The 21,866-nt window shown below is 41.3% G+C and overlaps 1 protein-coding gene and 1 long non-coding RNA gene across 2 annotated transcripts in view; one reads left to right on the forward strand and one right to left on the reverse strand.

Moving 5' to 3' along the window:
* The window catches only part of LOC131020541 (uncharacterized), a 1,142,091-nt gene that overhangs the window by 1,009,980 nt on the left and 110,245 nt on the right, over nucleotides 1-21,866 (reverse strand). The window lies entirely within an intron of this gene.
* Nucleotides 3,766-7,028, forward strand: LOC131020871 (uncharacterized). The gene is made up of 3 exons (XR_009100791.1): nucleotides 3,766-4,606; nucleotides 6,221-6,280; nucleotides 6,795-7,028. It is a non-coding gene; the product is annotated as an uncharacterized LOC131020871 (long non-coding RNA).

The following is a 21,866-nucleotide window of genomic DNA, read 5'->3' on the forward strand; positions in this document are numbered from 1 at the left end:
GTGCTCTCACGGTAGCTGTAACAACCCGCTCTTTTATATTTATTTAAGTCTAGTATTGCGTGTTTATTAATCTATTTCTAGTAAATGAAACGCTTTATGAATTTCAACTATGATTCTGAATTACGTAAATTGGAAACAGAGTCGCTACACTAGCAGTATGCATTTATTTATCTTCGCGTGTTTAAAACCGCGACGTTAATCTTTGAATCAATGAATGATTATTATTCAAGGTTATAACCAACTTAGCAAAGTTGTGTTATTTATTAATCAAGATGGAGGTTATTTATAATTATTCATATTGTTCCTTAAGTCGTGAATTATTTTCGACTTTGTAGCTAATTAAATCTACGGATTTAATTTAATGATGATCGAATTAAATCTATGGATTTAATTTAGCAATCTACAGTTTTAATTTAGATTTTTACAAGACAATATAGATATCAGATACAAGAATTATTCGATTAATCTGTATCTGAATACAAGTGCTCGACATTAGAAAAACTCGATACCAAAGTTCTAATACAGAACCAATGAGAGATTTATTATAGATACACATCAATCATTCCAATAATATTTTCCTACACCTACCATCTGCCAACACCCTAATTTAAGGAAAAGATAGATAAAGGAGAAAAGAAGAAAAGGGGACGTTTGGTGATTAAAGACAACACTTCAAGTCCACTTCAGCCACTCTATTCTCACCCGTGCTTAGCTTTTCTTTTCCACTCCTACATGGTCAAAAAGAATTCAGCAAATCTGCTAGGATTGTTGAGCGTACTATTCATCAACCACGCTCATTAATCTCAAGAATGTCAACAACAATTAATGCTCCCTCATTAATTCTTCAACCACGCTCAACAATTTAGCCGTACTATTCATCATCTTTTCACACTAATCAGCTCTCCATAAGTTCAGTATAAAGCCATCCTCATTCACCCTCTTCATCACAGCAACAAATCTACTCCTTCCATCGAGAAATCACCAAGCATAATCTCCTCATTCCCATTCCACAAACGTTCCTAGCAAAAAGAGGAAAGACTGCACTGCTCTTCATCATTCTCTGCCAAAGCATTTTCAAGTATCAGTTCATTCAAACAATAACCAACCAACAAAACCATTCAAGGTATTTTCAGTTCACTATCTTCATATATGCATTTCACTTCCCTCACTTCATATAAAAGAAATTCGAAACATAGGATGAGAAATATTACAGAAAGATATAGCGAACCACATATGCATACTTGATCGATAACTTTTCTCAACAAGTCGAGGATTCATACATTGTTATACTCTACACCTTAGAACAGCGAATCATGAGAACCCCCACGCTTAACAACTAGAAACTGAAGTAGAAGAAGAATGAAAGTAGATAACTTAGCTTGTTAGAAGAGTAATGGCTGACCGCCCTGTTCAGTCGAGTCCAAGGAAACAACTGACTGCTCTGCTCGACTCGGCTTCGAGTCAGCGGCGGCGAGCGAGCGAGATCAATCGACGATACACATAGGCAGCAGAGCCCGCTGCTCGTCGGAATTAAACAGCAGCGGCGACCTTCGGCTCCGCCGAAGGAAGCCTCGGACTCGAGTCGAGGAAGGAGAAGGCAGAGGCCGTGGCGACAAGCGATCGAGACCCCGGCTGTTCGTCGACCTCCCTACTACAGCGGTGGCAACGGCGAGATTTCCAGAAGGGAGAAGAGGAGGACTGTCGCCGATTTGGGAGGACGAACGGTGACAAACGACGACTGTAAGTCGCCGGATTTACAGAACCACGGCGGCGGCAACGACGTTCTGCAGAAAGAGAGGAGCTAGAGCTCGATTTGCAGAAGGAGATGAACTAGGGCTCGGGCTCCACCGACGCTTCGAATCGAGAGAAAAGAGATCCACTCTCGTCGGGTTACAGCAGCAGCGACGTCGCGGAGGGAGGCGGCGGCCGCTCGCCGGCGACGGCTGGAACAGCCAGAATACAGCGCGACGGAAGCTACACAGGGAGCAGCAACAGATCGATTGAGAGAAGAGGAAGGAAGGAGGGCGCAGGGCTGGGCTCGACGGCAGCCAGCGCCGGATTCCGGAGCCACGGCGGCGGAACTCCTCGATGACGGCTGGAACGGGCGAGAGAGGGAGAGGATCGATGGAGAGAAGGGGGAGGATTCTGGATTGAGAAATGAGAGAGAGAGAAACCGAGTTTGAGGAAGAAGTGGTTTTGGGCCTGGTTCAGTTGGGCCGGATACTATTTCTTTGGGCCATTTTTCTTTTATTCTATGTGGGCCGAATTTCTTTAATTTTCTTGGGCCTGTTTGAGTTTTGTTGGGTCAATTATGTTGGACTCCTATAATTATTTTAAATGGGCTTCAAATTCATATAATTGGGCACCTATTATTTATTTATTTAGGCCCAATAAGACTTATTATTTTAGGCTCTCATTATTAATCCTAATTATTTTTAATTAGTGATAAATTTTTAAGACTTACTAATCATTAATTAGTAAGTAAATTAGATTATTTTAAGATGAGTAGATTATTAAAGATTAATAATCCGTCCTCATAAGACGAGCTTTAATTCCTTAAATAGGATTAGCATCTCATAATGTAATTAAAGGAATATGAGTCATGCATAATCATTTCATGCATCCTCATTTATTGAGATTTTTCGAGAATTAGAATCTTATTTTATTTTCTCGGATTAAAGGTCAAGCACCAGAGTTAGAGCTTAACCGTGAGTCTGCTATTCAGGTGGGCTTTCTATGTATAAACTAAAATTATATATTAGAATTGCTAAAACTTTATGCTTATGAATTTAAATGATATTGTCAATGCCTAAATGCTTTATGTTTTATTATTAATTGCCTATCTGATGTTAATCGAATTCGGATTCTGGATGGGACCGCAAATCCCTTCGGAATTAGTGTACACCCTTGTGATCGTGAGTCATCTAGCGGGTTGGCCGATCATAGTGTCCGTAGAGGGAGGCCTCCCTCTCGGCACGAGTTACTGATATGGTGATTAATGATATAAAATACCTGTACAGGTTATTGATGAAAGAAATGATATTATTTTTGGTAAATACGAGTCTTTAAAGGAAAACCCTCGTATCTTACTACTATTGAAAGGCTTGACAATAAAATATTATGCATGTATGTAAATTTCGGCAAGTGTCCACTAAGTACTCCCGTACTTAGCCCTGCATGTATTTTTAAATGTGCAGGTTGAGCTGTGATCGAGGATGTAGTGTGCAAGCGGAGCTTTTGTCGATCTAGGATGAGTACCTCAGAGTAGAGTATATGTCTTCATACATATACTCAAATTGTTATTCCGCTGCGAACACTGATTTTGCTAAAGACATTATGTTATCTTGTCAAATAATATGTATTATTTAATAATGTACTCAAACTCGTTGAGTACCTCTTTTGGATAATATTATGTACGGTTCCTTTTGACCTTCGTTAAATTCTAGTTAATTTCAATCGTTTTCATTATACAAGTCGAGTCATCAAGAAGCTAAACATGCCCCTTTTCTAATCCCGCTCCTAATTTCCCTCCCTTAGTCGCGGTTTTCCCGAATTTGCTATCCTTAGCAAGTGCGGTCGTGACAGTAGCCCACCCCTATATATATATATATATATATATATATATATATTGCATTCAATGACAACCATTGCCTTAGATGGAGAATAAAGACCAATCCTTGTGCATTGATCTCAATAATATCAACGATCAAGATTTCTTTCGAATGGATTGTTTTAATGAATTTAAATATTATGTAGTGACCCGCTCTTTTATATATTTTAAATCCAGTAATGAGTGTTTATTTTTGTTCATCAGTGAATGAAAACGGTTATTATCCTGATATGAATTCAGCTTATGATCCTGAATTTATATTGTTAAAGCAGTCAATAATTATTATTTCCAAGTTATAACTGACTTAGCAAAGTCATGTTAATTATTAATCAAGAAATAGAAGCAGTTATATTTTTTTAGTGCTACTTGAAGTCGAGAAATTATTCCGACTGCAACGCAGATTAAATCTACGGATTTAATCTAGATATTAAATGGCTTGTGAATTGAATTAAATCTATGTATTTAATTTATACATGAATAATGAGCAGAAGCCAATATTTGATTGCAAACACGCGATTAAATAGTAGATGCACTGAGTAACCAAGATACAAAGATTTATTATTATTTACAATTAGGACATCACACTATATACGCATAATTACCACCAGCACTACAACAACATCTTTCTTTTCCCTACAATAACTAAGCCTCCACTATCATTATCTTTTACACCTTTCTAACATTTCTTTACGTTAGTGGCTAGCACACTTAAGTGCACCACCAAATCCCCTTTTCTTAATTTATCTATCAACCTTTAAACCACCACCTCCAAAGGCTTTATCATTCAGCCAACATACTAATCATTCATTCTTCAAGAATTCAGAGTAAGTACGTTGATTCCTGCTGCCAAACTTCGAACAGGTAAGCTTTGGTTTAAGTTTTTCCACCAGTCCATTCTTGATTCCCCTGCATATGTCAATAAGCATCTGAAAATTTCAGCTATCTCCTCATTAAATTCAATAGCAACAAACAGCCACCAACAACAAGCAATTACAGGTATATACTAAGCTCCCTTCATTCGAATCCCATTTACATTTCATCCAACAAGCATGATTAAGTAGAAATATTGAATGTATAGATGAGTATAGGTTATGGACTTAGCAAAGTCACAAGCACAGAAATCAGTTCATATGTAATTACATTTCTTCACGCGAGCCACAAGCAATGAGAATTCATATGATACAGAAGCAAACAATACCTAGATTAATTTCTTGCCTTCACAATAGACTATTCAACTGGGGAATGAAAACTAGAATAAAGACCTTATCCTTGCCTAATTCACGTTAAGAACCGACTATGGAGAATAGTTTGACTTAGCTTTTAAGAGAGGGGATGGCTGACTGCCTCGATCGGTTTGAGACAGCTACGACAGGGGCGAACTCGCCCAATCTCATCAAGACCCGAGGACGGCAGCCACGGCGATACCGAACTGGAGGGGGGGCGAAACCGACCGGTACCAGGGCCGGAGCAGCGGCCGCTCGACAGTAGCAAATTCCTCTTTTCTGGAAACCAAGGCTAGAGGTCGGAGGGGGAAATATAGAGAAGGGAAATGAGATCGAACCGCTCCCAGACGGCGACCGCTTGCTGGATTCCGGGCGAAGGAGTAGCAGCGACAGCGGCGATGATTTCTTGAGTTAGGGCTCGACTGGGTCTGCCTGAGGAGAGAGAGAGATGACGACGCCGGGGTTGGACACGTCGCCGATCGAAGCTGACCGGAGCAGTGATGGCTGGACGGCCGGAAAAGATGGAACCGACTGGAATTTTGGGAGGGCCGACCAAGCGGCTGACCTTGAGAAAGAATAGAGAGAAAAAGGCGTGAATTGCTTTAAGAGGGAGAGGGAGGAGAACGCCGGGCTTAGGCGCGGAGGCAGTCGACGTCGGCCGGAGTCGCGGCGGCGGACGCCTCGTGTGAAGGCGAGTCGAGAGTGAGAGGGAGAAGAGGCGTGCGGCTGGCTTGAGGGAGAGAGAGAGAGTGTCGGTCCTTGGCTTGAGAAGAGAGAGAGAGTCCGATACTTGTGAGAGAAAGAGAGAGAGCTGGGCTTTCAAAATTTATTTATTTGGGCTGTAATTGTTTTTAAGATTTGGGCTTTCCATTTATTTAGATTGGGCTTCCAATTTAATCATTTGGGCCAAGAATTATTTAATTACTAAGCCCAATGAATTATTTCAATTGGACCTTTCATTTTAGCTATCCAGGCCCATTTCTGCTTAATTAATTATTGGGCTACCTTATGTTGAGCATTTTAATTATTCGAACTCATAACATTTCAAATTCTCATTATTAAGCCCGGTTAATTATGAGTTTTTAAAGCGAATAAGCTGAAGTATTTAATTATTTTCTATCGACTACGAGAAGCGGAATTTATTTAATCGACGGATTAGAACACCCTGAAGAGAATAGATTAATTTTAATTAATTATCCGGTTTCATGAGACGAGACTTACTTTTGTTTAAATCCGATAGCCTGGATTAACAATAGAAATTCCCTGATTATTATTTCAGAATAATAATTCATGCATAAGGATCATGCATAGTTAAATATACATTCTCATTTGAGGATTTTTATTCGAGCAAATATCTTATATATGTACATATATTCTCGTAATAAAGGTCAAGGGCGAGATTGATAATCTGTTGAGGAGCTTTCGTATCACAGAAAATCACTATCAGGTGGGTTACTTTCATATATATCAAATGAGTTTAATGTTATGTTTGAACAGTTATTTCATTGCAAAATCTTTGAACTGAAAATTATTTCAAATGTTGTCTTGCCATAAATGTTTCAATGTTTGGTATGATATCTATCTGATGTGGCTTTGCCAGTTATTATGCAATCGAATTCGGGTCCTGAGCAGTTGATAGCTATCCTGCCAGGGCTAGTGTACACTAGTGACCGTGAGTCATCTAGCGGGTTGGCCGGTCAAGTGTCCGTGAGAGGTGGCCACCTCTCCGGCACACAGTTCCAGATATGATAGATTACAAGAGAACTTAGTCTGCAGACGAACTTTAAGAATCACAAATGAATTTAGTAAGCTTTGGCTTTTTAGCGAAAAACTCCCTTGCTGTACTGTTTATGATGGCATGACAATTTACAACTTTACGAAGCATGTTATATTTCATAGTAGGCATATGTGCCCACTGAGTACTTTTGTACTCAGCCCTGCATATATTTCTAAATGTGCAGGTTGAGCAGCTGCCGATGGTGATGAAGTGACGAGCGGGACTCTTTTGTCTTATTGTGTATTAATGAACTCTAGGGTTACATGTCTTCATACATGTAATCAGAACCTTATTCCGCTGCGTACTCAGAAGTTTTATGTTATTTTGGATAAGTCGGAGTTATCCGAACTTACTAGTTATTTGAGTCTATACGACTAAAACTCCGTTATATTATAAATATCCCTGTTGTTAACAATGATACTGCGATCCTTTCTTGTTTGATTATCCCCTTTCTACCCCGCTTCTAATCTCCCTCCATTAGTCACGGTTTCCCGGCTTAATTATCCTTAATTAGGACCGGTCGTGACAGAGTGGTATCAGAGCAGTTCATTTGCTCTGAACCCTAGAGTTAGCCCATTTTTCTAGTATGATCACTAGTATATATGAGTCAGTCAGCCAAAGCTCATCACTTCATCACATCGTCATGCTCAGCAAGAAAGAAGGTGGTAATGATTTTAAAACATTGAGAAGTTCACGTTTTATATGAATGTACTGATGCTTACATTCAAGTTTTATGCTTTATTGATTGATTAGATATCTCAATGAACTTAGATGCGTTAAGAATGCATGATCACTGTTACGAGAAGAACAATAGAAGCTAGAAACTCAGTTATATTTCACTATAGCCATGGTGAAGAGCTAAGAAAGAAAAAGAGAATCCCATGAAAGCAGTGCAAGCGGAGTGCCACGCACGAATCACTGAAGCAGGCATAGTTCTTCATTCAGGTTGTTCACGAGTGACAGAACACCGAATCGACTATTGCCTTATTTGATGATAGATCACATGAGTCATTGCTCGTAGCGACGAGTGTGACTTATGTAATCAGCTAGCTATCGCATAATGAGCTAAGACTCATTACTAACTCTCGATTATCACCAGTTATGGCATGAAGAGAACCTTCATGATTTATGTTTGAACTTCAGAGTCGGACTCATATGCAGTTATAACACTTTGTGTATGATGTTATAGCATCGCGATTAGAACTGCCAGCTTACAGTTTCAGATATTCAGAACCTTTATGATTACAATTACCTATTATATTACACGTGAGCATGATTTAGAATCCCTATTGATTACGATCACCTGCTACAAATCGAAAGGAGGATAGGTGCCATGGGTAACTAGAAGTTACCAACCATTATGATTGATTAGAAAAATCTATACAAGTGCGTAAGACGGGAGGAGTTCCTGAAGATGGTTTGGAGTTTAACAAGAGCTAGAAATATCGACAATGGTTCGATGTTAAAGATAAGAGATTGAGATTATGATGAGAGACTAAGCAGGTTAAGTATGCATACCTTAGTCGATCAGAGACATTCCCCAGTTAGAACATTTTAGACCAAACATTCACTTTAGTAGCCAGAATGCAAGCATTGACTAAGGTCATTCCATGACTTAGAATTATACATGGGGACACATACCCTATAAAGGTGCTCAGATGAGCAAAAGCTATTTCCTTATTGAATGCGTGATGATTCGGAAGGTCTTTTGCAATAACACGGAAGAGTGCTTCAAATTATATGGTTGCATTTCAAGAGCTATGTGAAGAAACACTAAGTACTAGAAGTACTACAGTAAGATCATATAGAGGAACATTGTTGAGTAAGGTCGAGCCTACCTTATTTCACCTATAGAAAATGTTTAAGGATTGCATTAAACTAGGAGGCAGACTCCAAGTTTGAGAAGCTCTAGAATATTCTCAAGGACATGTTCAAGATATTAAGAAGAAAGTGGTGATTTTAGACCAAATATACCTTTTGCAGCCAAGGAACAAGAATTGCCAAGTTCGAAAAAGTACTTCCGAATGACTGAGAAGTAGTTGTGTCGGACCTGGCCAGTCCACATGGCCAAAATCTCAGTAGTCGTCATATATGGGTCTTTAAACCTATATATTTTAAACCTTCATCTGAAAAGCCAAACGGGTTCAGACTATTAGGTCATTTCGTTTCGACCTTTCAGTCAATTCATTTCTACCCTATGGTTACTCATTTTCAATTGTTTGGCAAATTATTGAAACACTTTGCCTAATTGCCATTTGTTATTTGAATCATTGCGATCTACTAGTTGTTGGTAGATTTTCTGTGACCCAAGGACAAACAGATACTTATCTGATTAAATCAGTCAAACACATATGCTTCAACCCAAGGGTCAAGCACGTAATGCATACAGACAATCTCTTGTGCATTTAGTAGGACCTTATTTGTGTATTTCAAAAACGATGATCATTTCGATGCTTTTGTATGCCCCTATGTTGGCTTAGTAATTTTGACTAGTATTAGTACGAAAATGCTGGTTCATAGAGCATTTCGGAACTAAGCTCTTTCATGATGACCTTGCTAGATAGCTAGTTCATCGTATAATGCTTGGATAGATCACCAGATCTATATTCAATTGTTGATGAAATAGTCCTCATTGATACTAATTTCCCATGTCTATGTAGCGACCCTATCAGTCTTTTGCGGCAAGTTACTTCCGCTATGTTATTTATATACTTTCATGAGGAAGAGTATGAGCGAGATTTGAGAATCAAGAAAATAATTTACAGAATCGATGATATGCATCTGTGTATTACATTGGTGACTATATGTCGACTCATCGGAATGCCAACAAAGCAAAGGCGTCCGAGAGAAGTTGGATAGAACAATAGTATGCCTTGTGATGTTGCATTAACAACTTGTGTTTTGACCTAATAGAATGCCGTCAAAACGAGGACGACCAAGAGGAGGGGGCAGGATTCCCCGAAATGAAGGAAGAGGCCCAGAAACAGGGCCAGAACCAGAAATAGTTCAACCACCTGTTCAGCCAGAACGACGGATTGAAGAATTATTCTTGCGACAGAACCCACCTACCTTCAACGGGACAGGAGACCCGGCAGAAGCTGAAACTTGGGTTCGCGCTATTGAGCGCATTTTCAACTTCCTGCGTTGCACCAACCAAGAGCGCCTGACTTGTATGTCCTTTCAGCTGACTGGGTCAGCTGATTTCTGGTGGGAAGCACGGATGAAAACGATGACAGCAGAGCAGTTAGAAAACCTGACTTGGGAACAATTCAAAGCCGGTATATATGACAAGTATATACCCAAGAGCTACCGCAAGAAAAAGGAGGCTGAATTTTACAATCTGAAACAAGGGAAGATGTCGGTAACTCAATACGACAGGATGTTCTGCGATATGTCTAGATATGCGCCGGAACAAGTTGACACAGATGAGAAGATGGCTGAAAAGTTTTGTGCCGGTCTGAGGCACGAGATTAGGATGGCTTTGGCAAGCCACGGAGGATTGTCTTACACTGAGTCGCTCAGCCGAGCGTTAGACATTGAGGCAGCCATGCCTGGAGAAAGACCTGCAACTGTACCTACGCCATCACCTCCACATGATCAAAGTTATAATCCGAATTTCAAAGGAAAAAGGAGATGGGACAACAGTAACCCGAACCAAGGCGAGAATAGGCCATGGCAGGGACGGGTCTTCCAGTCACAGGGCTATGGAGGCCAGAGTGCACCGAAACAGATGGGAAATAACCAACAGAGGGCCCCACATTGCCCCAAATGTAACAAAAATCATGTGGGAATCTGTAAGGCCGGCAATGATAGTTGCTATATCTGTAACCAGAAGGGGCACTATGCAAACCGGTGCCCGAATAAGCAAAACGGAACGAGTTCAAGGCCGAACCCACCTATCCAGGCTCCACCTCTGCGAGCAATCCAAGCTCTGCCCCAACCATACCCAAGGCAGCAACCACAGTATCAGCAGCCACAGCAGCACCAACAGCTACCGTATCAACCACAACCTCAACAACCGTATCAGCAACAGGCCCGCCAACAACAGCAGCGACAACAGAAACAACATGAAAAGCCTCGTCATGCTAGAGCCTATGCTATGAGGCAGAAGCAGCCCGAGAACAACCAGGGAAACCTGGCAGGTATGGGCATGCTACTCAATACTCCTGTTGTACTTCTACTTGATACGGGCGCATCGCATACTTTCATTTCAAGTACATGTGTCGACACCTTAAAACTTAAGATGGAAAGAGCTGACCAGGAGTTGAGTATATCATCACCTATAGGAGGGATGACGATAGTCAAACATGTGTGCTTGAACCTAGAACTGAACATAGGGTCACTCAAGATTGTAGTGAACAACTCATATGTTATACCAGTGGGAGATGTGGACATAATCCTAGGAATGGACTGGCTAGCCGAGAACTATGCCACCATCCTTTGTAACGAAAGAAGGATATCGTTTCGACCCCCAGGAAGGGAGCCGTCACATTTCCACGGAATTAGTATGGGGAGAAGAAAGATGATCATCCCCGCCCTACAAGCAACGAAAATGATGAATAAGGGATACCCAGCTTACCTCGTATACTTGCACGGAGAACTAGGAATTGAAAGGAGCATAGAAGATGTAGCAATTGTACGGGACTTTTCAGATGTATTTCCAGAGATTCTGCCAGGGCCACCACCGGACAGACCAATTGAGTTTACCATTGATTTGGAGCCCGGGGCAGCTCCCATTTCGAAGGCACCATACCGAATGGCTCCTAAAGAGTTGGAAGAACTCAAGATACAACTGCAAGAACTTTTGGATCTTGGATTCATTAGGCCAAGTGTATCACCTAGGGGTGCAACCGTACTTTTCGTGAAGAAAAAGGATGGCACATTGCGAATGTGCATAGACTATAGAGAACTGAACAAAGTGACACTCAAGAACAAATATCCTTTACCAAGGATAGATGACCTCTTCGACCAGCTCAAGGGAGCAAGCGTGTTCTCGAAGATTGATTTGCGGTCTGGTTATCACCAGCTGAAGATTCGACCAGAAGACGTACCTAAGACGGCGTTTCGAACTAGGTATGGCCACTACGAATTTGTAGTTGTGCCATTCGGGCTAACCAACGCGCCAGCCGTGTTCATGGACCTCATGAATCGAGTGTTCCATCCGTACTTAGACAAATTTGTCTTGGTATTCATAGATGACATCCTGATCTACTCGAAGAACGAGAAAGACCATGAGGAACATCTGAGAATTGTCCTAGAAACGTTGAGGACGGAGCGCCTTTATGCCAAATTCAGCAAGTGCGAGTTTTGGCTCAGCGAAGTCACATTTTTAGGCCATATTGTGTCGTCAGAAGGGATTAAAGTGGACCCTGAGAAAGTGCAAGCAGTGCGCGAATGGAGATCGCCTACTAACCCTAATGAGATAAGAAGTTTCTTAGGATTGGCAGGCTACTATCGGAGGTTTATGGAAGGATTTTCCAAAATTGCAAGGCCAATGACGCAACTATTCAGGAAGGGAATAAAATTTTCTTGGACAGAGGAGTGCGAGAAGAGCTTCCAAGAACTCAAGGAAAAGTTTACTACGGCACCAATGTTAGCCGTCCCAACAGCTGACAAGGAATATGTGATCTACACGGACGCGTCCAAAAATGGACTCGGTTGTGTACTAATGCAAGAAGGAAAAGTGATAGCATACGCGTCACGACAGCTTAGGCCACATGAACTAAATTACCCGACTCATGATCTGAAATTAGCTGCAGTGGTGCACGCACTAAAGATTTGGAGACACCACCTATATGGAGTTAGGTGCGAGATATTCACAGACCACAAAAGCTTGAAATACTTTTTCGAGCAAAAGGACCTCAACATGAGACAGAGGAAATGGCTCGAACTAGTGAAGGACTATGACTGCGGTATTAACTATCACCCAGGCAAGGCCAACGTAGTGGCTGATGCATTGAGTCGTAAGACCCAATCTAAATTGGGAGCTCTCATCACTCGAGAGACGGTGCTCATAAGGGAATTTAGCAAAATGAGCATAGAAGTGGTTAAACCACCAGGGACGATAGCAAGCATTGTGGCAACAGTACCTAACTTGAGGAAGATGATCGTAGAAGCACAAAGAAAAGACGGGAAGATGGAAAAACTACGGGAAGCAGTAAGGAAAGGAGGCGTCAAGAATTATCAAGAAGCATCAGATAATGCTATCCTCTTTGAGGGAAGGATATGCATCCCCCATGATGATGAGCTTAAGGATAAAATCATGAGTGAGGCTCACGATACCCCTTATACTGCCCACCCAGGCAGTACTAAGATGTATCAAGATATAAAGAAGCATTTTTGGTGGGAAGGCATGAAAAGAGACATAGCATCCTTTGTAGAGAGATGCCTAGCTTGCCAACAAGTGAAGGCCTTACACCAAAGGCCATATGGAAAACTACAACCATTAGAAATTCCAGAATGGAAGTGGGAGCACTTCGCAATGGATTTTGTGACCAATTTGCCCAAAACAAAGAGAGGAAACACTGCCATTTGGGTAATAGTGGATCGACTCACAAAATGTGCTCATTTTATACCAATACCGATCACACACGGGTCAGACAAGCTAGCTCAGTTGTATGTTCGAGAGATTGTACGCTTACACGGTGTACCCGTGTCAATCACATCAGATCGAGACTCGAAGTTCACATCTAGATTTTGGATGAGCTTACAGAAGGAGTTAGGCACGAGGCTAAATTTCAGCACCGCCTTCCACCCGCAGATAGATGGGCAGTCTGAAAGGACAATTCAGACCCTTGAAGATATGTTGAGAACAGTGGTGTTAGACAGAGGTGGAAGTTGGGAAGCAGTGCTGCCGTTGATTGAATTTGCCTATAATAACAGTTACCAGGCAACTATCGATATGGCACCATATGAGGCATTATATGGAAGAAAATGTAGATCACCGCTTTATTGGGATGAAGTGGGTGAGAGAAAAGTTTTAGGACCAGACATGGTCAATGAGATGGTTGAGATAGTCCGCCAGATCAGAGGGCGAATAAAAGAGGCACAAGATAGACAGAAATCTTACGCTGATGCACGTCGAACTGAGTTATGTTTTGAAATAGGAGACAAGGTCTTCCTAAAGGTATCTCCTACCAAAGGGATAACTAGGTTTGGTGTCAAGGGAAAACTTAGGCCCCGATTCGTAGGACCTTATGAGATTTTGGAGAGAATAGGCCCAGTAGCTTATAGGTTGGCGTTACCGCCAAGCTTTGGAAACGTTCACAATGTTTTCCACGTATCACAACTCAGAAAATACGTTTTTGATCCAAAGCACATAATCCACCAAGAAGAGATGATCCTTTGCCCAGACTTGAGTTATGAAGAGAGACCAGAGGCCATTCTAGATCGAAAAGTACAACAACTCAGGAATAAGGCAATCACATCAGTGAAAGTCTTATGAAGACACCACGGACAAGAGGAAGCCACGTGGGAGCTTGAAGACAAAATGAAGGAGAAATACCCCGAACTGTTTTAGAAGAAATATGCAAATTTCGGGACGAAATTTTTGTTAAGAGGGGTAGTATGTAGTGACCCGCTCTTTTATATATTTTAAATCCAGTAATGAGTGTTTATTTTTGTTCATCAGTGAATGAAAACGGTTATTATCCTGATATGAATTCAGCTTATGATCCTGAATTTATATTGTTAAAGCAGTCAATAATTATTATTTCCAAGTTATAACTGACTTAGCAAAGTCATGTTAATTATTAATCAAGAAATAGAAGCAGTTATATTTTTTTAGTGCTACTTGAAGTCGAGAAATTATTCCGACTGCAACGCAGATTAAATCTACGGATTTAATCTAGATATTAAATGGCTTGTGAATTGAATTAAATCTATGTATTTAATTTATACATGAATAATGAGCAGAAGCCAATATTTGATTGCAAACACGCGATTAAATAGTAGATGCACTGAGTAACCAAGATACAAAGATTTATTATTATTTACAATTAGGACATCACACTATATACGCATAATTACCACCAGCACTACAACAACATCTTTCTTTTCCCTACAATAACTAAGCCTCCACTATCATTATCTTTTACACCTTTCTAACATTTCTTTACGTTAGTGGCTAGCACACTTAAGTGCACCACCAAATCCCCTTTTCTTAATTTATCTATCAACCTTTAAACCACCACCTCCAAAGGCTTTATCATTCAGCCAACATACTAATCATTCATTCTTCAAGAATTCAGAGTAAGTACGTTGATTCCTGCTGCCAAACTTCGAACAGGTAAGCTTTGGTTTAAGTTTTTCCACCAGTCCATTCTTGATTCCCCTGCATATGTCAATAAGCATCTGAAAATTTCAGCTATCTCCTCATTAAATTCAATAGCAACAAACAGCCACCAACAACAAGCAATTACAGGTATATACTAAGCTCCCTTCATTCGAATCCCATTTACATTTCATCCAACAAGCATGATTAAGTAGAAATATTGAATGTATAGATGAGTATAGGTTATGGACTTAGCAAAGTCACAAGCACAGAAATCAGTTCATATGTAATTACATTTCTTCACGCGAGCCACAAGCAATGAGAATTCATATGATACAGAAGCAAACAATACCTAGATTAATTTCTTGCCTTCACAATAGACTATTCAACTGGGGAATGAAAACTAGAATAAAGACCTTATCCTTGCCTAATTCACGTTAAGAACCGACTATGGAGAATAGTTTGACTTAGCTTTTAAGAGAGGGGATGGCTGACTGCCTCGATCGGTTTGAGACAGCTACGACAGGGGCGAACTCGCCCAATCTCATCAAGACCCGAGGACGGCAGCCACGGCGATACCGAACTGGAGGGGGGGCGAAACCGACCGGTACCAGGGCCGGAGCAGCGGCCGCTCGACAGTAGCAAATTCCTCTTTTCTGGAAACCAAGGCTAGAGGTCGGAGGGGGAAATATAGAGAAGGGAAATGAGATCGAACCGCTCCCAGACGGCGACCGCTTGCTGGATTCCGGGCGAAGGAGTAGCAGCGACAGCGGCGATGATTTCTTGAGTTAGGGCTCGACTGGGTCTGCCTGAGGAGAGAGAGAGATGACGACGCCGGGGTTGGACACGTCGCCGATCGAAGCTGACCGGAGCAGTGATGGCTGGACGGCCGGAAAAGATGGAACCGACTGGAATTTTGGGAGGGCCGACCAAGCGGCTGACCTTGAGAAAGAATAGAGAGAAAAAGGCGTGAATTGCTTTAAGAGGGAGAGGGAGGAGAACGCCGGGCTTAGGCGCGGAGGCAGTCGACGTCGGCCGGAGTCGCGGCGGCGGACGCCTCGTGTGAAGGCGAGTCGAGAGTGAGAGGGAGAAGAGGCGTGCGGCTGGCTTGAGGGAGAGAGAGAGAGTGTCGGTCCTTGGCTTGAGAAGAGAGAGAGAGTCCGATACTTGTGAGAGAAAGAGAGAGAGCTGGGCTTTCAAAATTTATTTATTTGGGCTGTAATTGTTTTTAAGATTTGGGCTTTCCATTTATTTAGATTGGGCTTCCAATTTAATCATTTGGGCCAAGAATTATTTAATTACTAAGCCCAATGAATTATTTCAATTGGACCTTTCATTTTAGCTATCCAGGCCCATTTCTGCTTAATTAATTATTGGGCTACCTTATGTTGAGCATTTTAATTATTCGAACTCATAACATTTCAAATTCTCATTATTAAGCCCGGTTAATTATGAGTTTTTAAAGCGAATAAGCTGAAGTATTTAATTATTTTCTATCGACTACGAGAAGCGGAATTTATTTAATCGACGGATTAGAACACCCTGAAGAGAATAGATTAATTTTAATTAATTATCCGGTTTCATGAGACGAGACTTACTTTTGTTTAAATCCGATAGCCTGGATTAACAATAGAAATTCCCTGATTATTATTTCAGAATAATAATTCATGCATAAGGATCATGCATAGTTAAATATACATTCTCATTTGAGGATTTTTATTCGAGCAAATATCTTATATATGTACATATATTCTCGTAATAAAGGTCAAGGGCGAGATTGATAATCTGTTGAGGAGCTTTCGTATCACAGAAAATCACTATCAGGTGGGTTACTTTCATATATATCAAATGAGTTTAATGTTATGTTTGAACAGTTATTTCATTGCAAAATCTTTGAACTGAAAATTATTTCAAATGTTGTCTTGCCATAAATGTTTCAATGTTTGGTATGATATCTATCTGATGTGGCTTTGCCAGTTATTATGCAATCGAATTCGGGTCCTGAGCAGTTGATAGCTATCCTGCCAGGGCTAGTGTACACTAGTGACCGTGAGTCATCTAGCGGGTTGGCCGGTCAAGTGTCCGTGAGAGGTGGCCACCTCTCCGGCACACAGTTCCAGATATGATAGATTACAAGAGAACTTAGTCTGCAGACGAACTTTAAGAATCACAAATGAATTTAGTAAGCTTTGGCTTTTTAGCGAAAAACTCCCTTGCTGTACTGTTTATGATGGCATGACAATTTACAACTTTACGAAGCATGTTATATTTCATAGTAGGCATATGTGCCCACTGAGTACTTTTGTACTCAGCCCTGCATATATTTCTAAATGTGCAGGTTGAGCAGCTGCCGATGGTGATGAAGTGACGAGCGGGACTCTTTTGTCTTATTGTGTATTAATGAACTCTAGGGTTACATGTCTTCATACATGTAATCAGAACCTTATTCCGCTGCGTACTCAGAAGTTTTATGTTATTTTGGATAAGTCGGAGTTATCCGAACTTACTAGTTATTTGAGTCTATACGACTAAAACTCCGTTATATTATAAATATCCCTGTTGTTAACAATGATACTGCGATCCTTTCTTGTTTGATTATCCCCTTTCTACCCCGCTTCTAATCTCCCTCCATTAGTCACGGTTTCCCGGCTTAATTATCCTTAATTAGGACCGGTCGTGACAGAGTGGTATCAGAGCAGTTCATTTGCTCTGAACCCTAGAGTTAGCCCATTTTTCTAGTATGATCACTAGTATATATGAGTCAGTCAGCCAAAGCTCATCACTTCATCACATCGTCATGCTCAGCAAGAAAGAAGGTGGTAATGATTTTAAAACATTGAGAAGTTCACGTTTTATATGAATGTACTGATGCTTACATTCAAGTTTTATGCTTTATTGATTGATTAGATATCTCAATGAACTTAGATGCGTTAAGAATGCATGATCACTGTTACGAGAAGAACAATAGAAGCTAGAAACTCAGTTATATTTCACTATAGCCATGGTGAAGAGCTAAGAAAGAAAAAGAGAATCCCATGAAAGCAGTGCAAGCGGAGTGCCACGCACGAATCACTGAAGCAGGCATAGTTCTTCATTCAGGTTGTTCACGAGTGACAGAACACCGAATCGACTATTGCCTTATTTGATGATAGATCACATGAGTCATTGCTCGTAGCGACGAGTGTGACTTATGTAATCAGCTAGCTATCGCATAATGAGCTAAGACTCATTACTAACTCTCGATTATCACCAGTTATGGCATGAAGAGAACCTTCATGATTTATGTTTGAACTTCAGAGTCGGACTCATATGCAGTTATAACACTTTGTGTATGATGTTATAGCATCGCGATTAGAACTGCCAGCTTACAGTTTCAGATATTCAGAACCTTTATGATTACAATTACCTATTATATTACACGTGAGCATGATTTAGAATCCCTATTGATTACGATCACCTGCTACAAATCGAAAGGAGGATAGGTGCCATGGGTAACTAGAAGTTACCAACCATTATGATTGATTAGAAAAATCTATACAAGTGCGTAAGACGGGAGGAGTTCCTGAAGATGGTTTGGAGTTTAACAAGAGCTAGAAATATCGACAATGGTTCGATGTTAAAGATAAGAGATTGAGATTATGATGAGAGACTAAGCAGGTTAAGTATGCATACCTTAGTCGATCAGAGACATTCCCCAGTTAGAACATTTTAGACCAAACATTCACTTTAGTAGCCAGAATGCAAGCATTGACTAAGGTCATTCCATGACTTAGAATTATACATGGGGACACATACCCTATAAAGGTGCTCAGATGAGCAAAAGCTATTTCCTTATTGAATGCGTGATGATTCGGAAGGTCTTTTGCAATAACACGGAAGAGTGCTTCAAATTATATGGTTGCATTTCAAGAGCTATGTGAAGAAACACTAAGTACTAGAAGTACTACAGTAAGATCATATAGAGGAACATTGTTGAGTAAGGTCGAGCCTACCTTATTTCACCTATAGAAAATGTTTAAGGATTGCATTAAACTAGGAGGCAGACTCCAAGTTTGAGAAGCTCTAGAATATTCTCAAGGACATGTTCAAGATATTAAGAAGAAAGTGGTGATTTTAGACCAAATATACCTTTTGCAGCCAAGGAACAAGAATTGCCAAGTTCGGAAAAGTACTTCCGAATGACTGAGAAGTAGTTGTGTCGGACCTGGCCAGTCCACATGGCCAAAATCTCAGTAGTCGTCATATATGGGTCTTTAAACCTATATATTTTAAACCTTCATCTGAAAAGCCAAACGGGTTCAGACTATTAGGTCATTTCGTTTCGACCTTTCAGTCAATTCATTTCTACCCTATGGTTACTCATTTTCAATTGTTTGGCAAATTATTGAAACACTTTGCCTAATTGCCATTTGTTATTTGAATCATTGCGATCTACTAGTTGTTGGTAGATTTTCTGTGACCCAAGGACAAACAGATACTTATCTGATTAAATCAGTCAAACACATATGCTTCAACCCAAGGGTCAAGCACGTAATGCATACAGACAATCTCTTGTGCATTTAGTAGGACCTTATTTGTGTATTTCAAAAACGATGATCATTTCGATGCTTTTGTATGCCCCTATGTTGGCTTAGTAATTTTGACTAGTATTAGTACGAAAATGCTGGTTCATAGAGCATTTCGGAACTAAGCTCTTTCATGATGACCTTGCTAGATAGCTAGTTCATCGTATAATGCTTGGATAGATCACCAGATCTATATTCAATTGTTGATGAAATAGTCCTCATTGATACTAATTTCCCATGTCTATGTAGCGACCCTATCAGTCTTTTGCGGCAAGTTACTTCCGCTATGTTATTTATATACTTTCATGAGGAAGAGTATGAGCGAGATTTGAGAATCAAGAAAATAATTTACAGAATCGATGATATGCATCTGTGTATTACATTGGTGACTATATGTCGACTCATCGGAATGCCAACAAAGCAAAGGCGTCCGAGAGAAGTTGGATAGAACAATAGTATGCCTTGTGATGTTGCATTAACAACTTGTGTTTTGACCTAATAGAATGCCGTCAAAACGAGGACGACCAAGAGGAGGGGGCAGGATTCCCCGAAATGAAGGAAGAGGCCCAGAAACAGGGCCAGAACCAGAAATAGTTCAACCACCTGTTCAGCCAGAACGACGGATTGAAGAATTATTCTTGCGACAGAACCCACCTACCTTCAACGGGACAGGAGACCCGGCAGAAGCTGAAACTTGGGTTCGCGCTATTGAGCGCATTTTCAACTTCCTGCGTTGCACCAACCAAGAGCGCCTGACTTGTATGTCCTTTCAGCTGACTGGGTCAGCTGATTTCTGGTGGGAAGCACGGATGAAAACGATGACAGCAGAGCAGTTAGAAAACCTGACTTGGGAACAATTCAAAGCCGGTATATATGACAAGTATATACCCAAGAGCTACCGCAAGAAAAAGGAGGCTGAATTTTACAATCTGAAACAAGGGAAGATGTCGGTAACTCAATACGACAGGATGTTCTGCGATATGTCTAGATATGCGCCGGAACAAGTTGACACAGATGAGAAGATGGCTGAAAAGTTTTGTGCCGGTCTGAGGCACGAGATTAGGATGGCTTTGGCAAGCCACGGAGGATTGTCTTACACTGAGTCGCTCAGCCGAGCGTTAGACATTGAGGCAGCCATGCCTGGAGAAAGACCTGCAACTGTACCTACGCCATCACCTCCACATGATCAAAGTTATAATCCGAATTTCAAAGGAAAAAGGAGATGGGACAACAGTAACCCGAACCAAGGCGAGAATAGGCCATGGCAGGGACGGGTCTTCCAGTCACAGGGCTATGGAGGCCAGAGTGCACCGAAACAGATGGGAAATAACCAACAGAGGGCCCCACATTGCCCCAAATGTAACAAAAATCATGTGGGAATCTGTAAGGCCGGCAATGATAGTTGCTATATCTGTAACCAGAAGGGGCACTATGCAAACCGGTGCCCGAATAAGCAAAACGGAACGAGTTCAAGGCCGAACCCACCTATCCAGGCTCCACCTCTGCGAGCAATCCAAGCTCTGCCCCAACCATACCCAAGGCAGCAACCACAGTATCAGCAGCCACAGCAGCACCAACAGCTACCGTATCAACCACAACCTCAACAACCGTATCAGCAACAGGCCCGCCAACAACAGCAGCGACAACAGAAACAACATGAAAAGCCTCGTCATGCTAGAGCCTATGCTATGAGGCAGAAGCAGCCCGAGAACAACCAGGGAAACCTGGCAGGTATGGGCATGCTACTCAATACTCCTGTTGTACTTCTACTTGATACGGGCGCATCGCATACTTTCATTTCAAGTACATGTGTCGACACCTTAAAACTTAAGATGGAAAGAGCTGACCAGGAGTTGAGTATATCATCACCTATAGGAGGGATGACGATAGTCAAACATGTGTGCTTGAACCTAGAACTGAACATAGGGTCACTCAAGATTGTAGTGAACAACTCATATGTTATACCAGTGGGAGATGTGGACATAATCCTAGGAATGGACTGGCTAGCCGAGAACTATGCCACCATCCTTTGTAACGAAAGAAGGATATCGTTTCGACCCCCAGGAAGGGAGCCGTCACATTTCCACGGAATTAGTATGGGGAGAAGAAAGATGATCATCCCCGCCCTACAAGCAACGAAAATGATGAATAAGGGATACCCAGCTTACCTCGTATACTTGCACGGAGAACTAGGAATTGAAAGGAGCATAGAAGATGTAGCAATTGTACGGGACTTTTCAGATGTATTTCCAGAGATTCTGCCAGGGCCACCACCGGACAGACCAATTGAGTTTACCATTGATTTGGAGCCCGGGGCAGCTCCCATTTCGAAGGCACCATACCGAATGGCTCCTAAAGAGTTGGAAGAACTCAAGATACAACTGCAAGAACTTTTGGATCTTGGATTCATTAGGCCAAG

The sequence above is a fragment of the Salvia miltiorrhiza genome, chromosome 1 (assembly GCF_028751815.1).
Source record: "Salvia miltiorrhiza cultivar Shanhuang (shh) chromosome 1, IMPLAD_Smil_shh, whole genome shotgun sequence".
In the NCBI taxonomy this organism is placed as follows: Eukaryota; Viridiplantae; Streptophyta; class Magnoliopsida; order Lamiales; family Lamiaceae; genus Salvia; species Salvia miltiorrhiza.